This window comes from Triticum dicoccoides, chromosome 3B (genome assembly GCF_002162155.2).
Source record: "Triticum dicoccoides isolate Atlit2015 ecotype Zavitan chromosome 3B, WEW_v2.0, whole genome shotgun sequence".
Classification (NCBI taxonomy): domain Eukaryota; kingdom Viridiplantae; phylum Streptophyta; class Magnoliopsida; order Poales; family Poaceae; genus Triticum; species Triticum dicoccoides.
The window spans coordinates 187,765,306-187,773,599 of record NC_041385.1 but is presented as its reverse complement, the minus strand read 5'-3'; positions in this window follow the sequence as shown (position 1 = coordinate 187,773,599).

The following is an 8,294-nucleotide window of genomic DNA, read 5'->3' as shown; positions in this document are numbered from 1 at the left end:
TTTCAAAAACATTGGCCACCTCAAGAGCTCTATCATTAGATTCCTTCACTCCAGATAATTCTAGAGCAAAAGTCTCCTCAAGAGATTCCTTGGTGGTTTGTTCAAGTTCAAGAGCTTGAGAGAGGTCCGCAATCTCATTAGCGTAATCACGCTCATGACCTTCCATTTTATCAATGGTGACCTCATGCTCCTCAAGACGAGATTCCAACTCATCAATATATTTCTTGCTCTTAATAGCAATCGACATGATTTCCATGAAGTTGGAATGAGCAATTTTATTCTTAAGAAGAGCTTTAAAAATCATTTCCCCCTTAATTTTTAAGGAGGCAACATCATCATTCTCTTCGTCATAATCGACATCATCACAACTCTTGCCATCATCAATATCATCACAAGATATATTGGGATTCAAAGTGGGAGATACCTTTGAAGCCTTGGCCATAAGGCAAAAAGCAATAGATGATGATGTAGGATCCCTTGAAGCACCATTCAAGACCACATCTTGTTCCATGGAGTGTTGGGTTTCCTCTACATTGTTAGCACAACAACTCGAGGAAATACATGCATTTTTATCATGGCAACAAGATATAGCAAGCATATCATCATGAGATTTAGTCAAGCAATTTCTACATGATATGCAAGAACTATCAACACAAGCATGTGAAACATTTGGAGTGCTCGAAGTGCTAAAGTCCAAAGATGAAGCATTGCAATAAGAAAGTGATGAAGGATTATCAACAATAAGCCCACTATCATCATTGCAATGAACACCACTACTCACCATGTCATTACCTTGTGGCAAACCACATGTAGGTGAAGTAGAAGAAGTTGAGAACGCAACATGGCCGGAGGTGGAGGGAGAACGATCATCCTTACAAATCTTGGACACACCATATTTATCTTGAAGCTTTGTCCACAACTCTTGAGCATCCCGAAATGGCATGAGTTGAAATATAACTACATTGCTCAAAGCATTGAAAAGAACATTAGAAGCTTGATCATTGAGATAAGAGTTTTTCTCATCCTCTAAAGATAATCTCTGGGGATCCTTTGGAGGAGAAAAACCCATATCTACAATTCGCTCTAAATTTGGGTCCATGACCCTAAAGAGATTAAGCATGCGAATTACCCAAACATCAAAATTTGTGCCATCGAAACTAAGAGTGTCAGAGAAACCTAATCCCCTAGTCGAAATCTTTACTCTCTAGGCGGTTAAGCCCAACAAAGAGAGACGATGATCTGATACCGATTGAAAGATCGTGGATGTCGCCTGGAGGGGGGGTGAATAGGCGTTTTAAAATAATTACGGTAGAGGCTTGAACAAATGCGGAATAAACCTAACGGTTAATTTGTCAAGCACAAAACCTACAACAACTAGGCTCACCTATGTGCACCAACAACTTATGCTAAGCAAGATAAGCAACTATGTGATAGCAAGATATATGACAAAGAACAATATGGCTATCACAAAGTAAAGTGCATAAGTAAAGGGCTCGGGTAAGAGATAACCGAGGCACTGTAAGACGACGATGTATCCCGAAGTTCACACCCTTGCGGATGCTAATCTCCGTTTGGAGCGGTGTGGACACACAATGCTCCCCAAGAAGCCACTAGGGCCACCGTAATCTCCTCACGCCCTCGCACAATGCAAGATGCCGTGGTTCCACTAAGGGACCCTTGTGGGCGGTCACCGAACCCGTACAAATGGCAACCCTTGGGGGCGGTCACCTAACCCGTACACTTTGGCAACCCTTGGGGGCGGTCACCGGAACCCGTCAAATTGCTCAGGGCGACCTCCACAACCTAATTGGAGACCCCGACGCTTGCCCGGAGCTTTACACCACAATGATTGAGCTCCGAACAACACCAACCGTCTAGGGCGCCAAGACACCCAAGAGGAACAAGCTCTTGGGTGTCCAAACACCCAAGAGTAACAAGCTCAAGGGTACCAAGCACCCAAGAATAATAAGCTTCTCAACTTGTAACTTCCATGTATCACGTGTAGAACTCAAACCGATGCACCAAATGCAATGGCAAGGGCACATGGAGTGCCCAGGTCCTTCTCTCCCAAATCCCACCAAAGCAACTAATGCTAGGGAGGAAAATGAGAGGAAGAATGAAAGAAGAACATGAAGAACTCCAAGATCTAGATCCAAGGGGTTCCCCTCACTTAGAGGAGAAAGTGATTGGTGGAAACATGGATCTAGATCTCCTCTCTCTTTTCCCTCAAGAACAAGCAAGAATCATTGGAGGGATTGAGAGTTAGCAAGCTTGAAGAAGGTCAACAATGGGGGAAGAGCTTAAGAGATAAGGTTCAATGGGGAAGAAGACCCCCTTTTATAGGTGGGGAAAAATCCAACCGTTATGCTCACAGCCCGTACGGAGTGGTACTACCACACCAAGGAGCGGTACTACCGCTAGGGCAGTAGTACCCCTTTGAAAAACAACAGCGAGGAGGCAAAAGGCTAGTAGAACCACCGGAGCGGTACTGCCGCTCGTCCTCACGGTACTACCGCAAATGGTAGCGATACTACTGCTTGCGAGCGGTACTAAAAAATACTTCCGTGCCTACCTCCGCTGAGCAAAACACGAGATTTTGGTCCGGAGCGGTACTACCGCTCAGGAGCCGCGGTAGTACAGCTCTACCGCTCTGGAGTGGTAGTAAAAATTTACATCCGCTCTAGTCGCGGTAGTACCGCTGCGGCCTTTACCAAAACAGCCACAACTTTTGCAAACGGACTCCGAATTCAACGAAACCAAGTTTGTTGGAAAGCTAACGACATGGGCTAACACAATCTTGATAGAAATATCAATAAGAAGCAAATGATAAAAGGTCCAGAAGAAAATGGCCCTTCCTCGGATAAGACCAGTAAAACCTCCAACATCGAAAACATCATAGAAGACGCATGCGAACTCCGTTTTCGATGAACTCAAGCTTGTCATCAAGATGACCATAAGCTCTAAGACTCACAAAGAGAACCAAACAAGAACCAAGAAACATGATGCAAGGATGCAATGGTTTGATCTCTCTACTAACGATACGATCAAGCTACCAACTTGAGAGCCCCCCTTGATAGTACGGCAAACGATCCTATAACCCGGTCTCCCAACTACTACCACGAGACCGGTAAAATCGAAAACCTATCAAGGGAAAACCTTTGCCTTTCACATGGTCCACTTGAGCTAGATGATGACGATCTTGACTCCCTCAAGTTGGACCACCTTTGTTGATTGCGTTGGCTCGATGAAGACTAGATGATTGCTCCCCCATAGTCCACTATGGGTGAGCCACTCTTCGGTGCATCTAAACAAGTCCATTGACACCACAATGGATGGCAAGATTCAAGCACTTTGATCTCTTCATGATGCTCCACTTGAACTTGCACATGACAATCTTGATGACGATCACCACTTGATGTCATCTTTTCCATGGGTTGCATGATATCTTCCTCTTAACGCAAGCCCATGGACACATACCTAACCCCACATAGAACTCTCACATAGACCATGGGTTAGTACAGAAAGTGCAATGGACAATGCTTACCATACCATGGGATCACTTGATCCCTCTCGGTACATCGTCTATGCTTTGTGTGTTGATTAACTTGATTCACTCTTGACTTAGTCTTGATCAACCTTGAATCTTTCCAACTCTCTTCATTTGGACGATGTCTTCAAGGTAAAAATGAATGATCACACAATCTTATTCTTCAAGACATGCTTGCAATAAGCTCAACACTCACATGACCAATCTTTGGATAATTCCTTAATAGCACCTTGGTCAACTCATAAACTCCTTGAAACCAACACATGGACTTCAAGAAAAGCCTATGGACAAATCCTTCAAATATAACTCAAGACAAGCATTAGTCCATAGAGATTGTCATCAATTACCAAAACCAAACATGGGGGCACCGCATGTTCTTTCAAATGGTTATGGCAACTAAGCTTAGGCGTGAAACTTGGCTCGAAGTACACCTAGACATGTCGAACTCCGAGGGGGGACATAAAATGTGGACTAAGATGTGGAAGGTTGATGTCCCTTCAAAGGTCAAAATAGTTCTCTGGAGGCTTGCACAATAGTCCCTCCCAACAGCCGACTTATTACATCACAAAAACATGTCAACAATCTCTAGCTGTGGTCTTTGTGGCACAGATGACTCTTGGCAGCATTCACCGCTACATTGCAATGTGGCTCGGTGTGTATGGGTGTTATGAAGACTTTGACTTGGTGGAAGTACTAAATGAAGTTAGGGAACTAGACACCAAACGATGGATTTTCTCGCTAATGGAAGAGCTCCCACATGACAACTTTGTCCAAGTTCTTGTCACTCTATGGGCTATATGGTGTGCTCGACGGCAAGCACTCCATGAATATATTTTATAGGGTCCACATGCTACGATAGCTTCGTAATGAAATATATAAAGGAGCTAGATGATTGTAAGCCCAAGAATACACAGGCCGCGGCTCCCCATGTGGCATGTGTTGGGGAACGTAGTAATTTCAAAAAAATTCCTACGCACACGCAAGATCATGGTGATAGTATAGCAACGAGAGGGGAGAGTGTTCGTCCACGTACCCTCGTAGACCGTAAGCAGAAGCGTTAGCACAACGCGGTTGATGTAGTCATACGTCTTCACGATCCGACCGATCCAAGCACCGAACGTACGGCACCTTCGAGTTCAGCACACGTTCAGCTCGATGACGATCTCCGGGCTCCGATCCAGCAAAGCTCCGGAGATGAGTTCCGTCAGCACGACGGCGTGGTGACGATGATGATGTTCTACCGGCGCAGGGCTTCGCCTAAACTCCGCGACGATATGACCGAGGTGGAATATGGTGGAGGGGGGCACCGCACACGGCTAAGGAACGATCCGTAGATCAACTTGTGTGTCTATGGGGTGCCCCCCGCCCCCGTATATAAAGGAGCAAGGGGGGAGGTCGGCCGGCCCTTGGGGTGCGCCAAGGAGGGGGGAGTCCTCCTCCTAGTGGGAGTAGGACTCCCCTTTCCTAGTCCAACTAGGAAGGAGGAAGGGGGAAGGAAAGAGGGGGAGAGGGAGAGGGAAAGAGGGGCCGCGCCCCCCTCCCCTAGTCCAATTCGGACTCCCCATGGGAGGGGGCGCGCCACCTCCCGGGCTGCTGCCCTCTCTCTCCCCTCGGGCCCACTAAGGCCCAATACTTCCCCAGGGGGTTCCGGTAACCCCTCCGGCACTCCGGTTTTCTCCGAAATCACCCGGAACACTTCCGGTGTCCGAATATAGTCGTCCAATATATCAATCTTTATGTCTCAACCATTTCGAGACTCCTCGTCATGTCCATGATCACATCCGGGACTCCGAACAAACTTCGGTACATCAAAACTTATAAACTCATAATAAAACTGTCATCATAACGTTAAGCGTGCGGACCCTACGGGTTCGAGAACTATGTAGACATGACCTAGAACTATTCTCGTTCAATGACCAATAGCGGGACCTGGATGCCCATATTGGTTCCTACATATTCTACGAAGATCTTTATCGGTCAAACCGCATAACAACATACGTTGTTCCCTTTGTCATCGGTATGTTACTTGTCCGAGATTTGATCGTCGGTATCCAATACCTAGTTCAATCTCGTTACCGGCAAGTCTCTTTACTCGTTCTGTAATGCATCATCCCGCAACCAACTCATTTGGTCATATTGCTTGCAAGGCTTATAATGATGTGCATTACCGAGAGGGCCCAGAGATACCTCTCCGACGATCGGAGTGACAAAACCTAATCTCGAAATACGCCAACTTAACATGTACCTTCGGAGACACCTGTAGTACTCCTTTATAATCACCCAGTTACGTTGTGACGTTTGGTAGTACCCAAAGTGTTCCTCTGGTAAACGGGAATTGCACAATTCTCATAGTTACAGGAACATGTATAAGTCATGAAGAAAGCAATAGCAGTATACTAAACGATCAAGTGCTAGGCTAACGGAATGGGTCATGTCAATCACATCATTCTTCTAATGATGTGATCCCACTAATCAAATGACAACACATGTCTATGGTCAGGAAACATAACCATCTTTGATCAATGAGCTAGTCAAGTAGAGGCATACTAGTGACTATATGTTTTGTCTATGTATTCACACTGTATCATGTTTCCGGTTAATACAATTCTAGCATGAATAATAAACATTTATCATGATATGAGGAAATAAATAATAACTTTATTATTGCCTCTAGGGCATATTTCCTTCAGCATGGCATCAACAAGTGAGGTGGATCCCGCTTGTGCAAAGTGTTGCCAAGATAAGAGTTGATGGTGCCGTATCGCGTGAAGCAAATGAAGAATCATTTAGCGTAGTATGCAGGGATTCATCAGGTGTCTATCTAGGCGTCTCGACCATTAGGATCTTCAGGATTACAGATCCAGCGTCTCTTGAAGCACTAGCTTGTCGAGAGCCTATGGCACTTGCTCTACACCTATCACTATCACATGTGAAGATCGCTTTAGATTATCAAGTTGTAGTCAATAACATTAAACAGGGAACCGGAGGAACCTATGCCAGTGTCATCAGGGAGATTATAGCTATTACAAATGAATGCTCCTTCATCTTTGAACGCGTGAGACCAATTTCAAGGCACATAGCCTTGCTAGACATGCTTTTGGTTTGGAGTTTGGCCGCCATCTTTGGCTACTGAACCCTCCAGATCTTTCTTGTATTCCCAAATTCATTATTTAATAATAAATAAAGTGTGTTTAGACTAATTTTTTTTCCTTTTTATTACTAATTTTCTATTCTTTATTGTTTTTCTACTTCATTTTTCCTTCTCTTTTTCATAATTTCAAACTTTTCAAAAAATGTTCAGAATTTGAAAAGTCGTTTGTTTTCCAAAATATTGTTTGACTTTTTAAAAAATGTTTGTAAATTTGAAAAATCATGTTCTTAACTCATAGTTCCCAAGCTAAAAAAATCATGTTTAAAATAATTCTTCATAAATTCATAAAACCTTCGTGTTTTTGAAAATTGCTTGGAAATATTAAATATTTTTTTTTCTTGAAAAATGTTCAGTTTGTTTTAAATAAATTGGGGTTTCTATTTTTCACCAATTTGGAAAATGTTCAAAAATTCAAAATAGTTTGAATTTGATAAAATATTATCAAATTCAAAAAATGTTTGGAAATTTCAAAAATATTCGTGTTTTCAAAGATTATTTGTGTCTTCATAATTGTTTGGATTTTTAGAAAACCATCTCTTAAAAAAATGTTCATGTCTGCAAGAAATGTTTGCGTTTTTTTAATGGCTGGAATTCACCGTTGCAGGGAGTTTTTGAACATTGCCGCTGCATATCTATCACTATCACTCACTAGTTCGAGTATTTCTCAAAAAAACACTCACTAGTTCGAGTGGCTAGGATCACATATTCATAGTTAGAGGTCATGATTTTTCGTGTTCGCTGTTAGACAAAATAAGCATCCAATAAGAGCTTACGAATCTAGGATTGGAAATCAAGAGGTACCTAGATATTGTTGCTCCTAAAGCGGGGCAAAAGCCTATTTTAAAGAGATATCCGGGCTCTCGGATTACCAAATCAGTGGTTGCACGTACGCATAACAATAGGTAACAAAACTAGGAATTTCTGCGGTATCAATTCGGAGATTGGGGTCTTTGGTTCGCTTTTGGCTCGATTGCTGACAGGGAAGGGATCCTTAAATTCCGTCTCGTGCCTTTTTCTCCTACTATTCTAACCAAGAGGCCTCCATTCCAAATTCGGATGTTGTGCTAAACTGTAACAACCCCCTCCCCCCAATACCCCTTCCCTCCATTGTCGCCCGGTTGATGTCAACCAACCCCACCCCAATGAACGAGCGTGCACCATGGACATCCCCTTGCTCCGCTTCGGCCGTGGACACCCCATGCTCCGTGTCGGCGAAAACCACCCCAAACCCACCCTGCAACATCACCTAAACCCTAGAATATCGAACCTCCAGGGCCGGTCATGCGCGAGAAAAACAACAGGGGGGAAGGGGAGGGATGGGGATGGGGATTGCCTCTGCATGTCACCGACGATGCGCGCCCGCGAACGGCCTGCCGGGTCGGCGAATCTACGACGAACCCATGCACGAATCACCGCGCAAGCCGTCGTGAATGGAGGGGGAGGAGAAATCATGAGCAGCTGTGTGTGAGAGCAACAGGCGTTTCAAAAAATGGTTTGAACCAGGTGGCCGGAGTGGGGACGGTTTTGCCTAAATTTTATTACCGGGCTAATGCTCATCGGGGCCTCTCTCTCTCCCTCTCCCCCTCCCCCCTCACC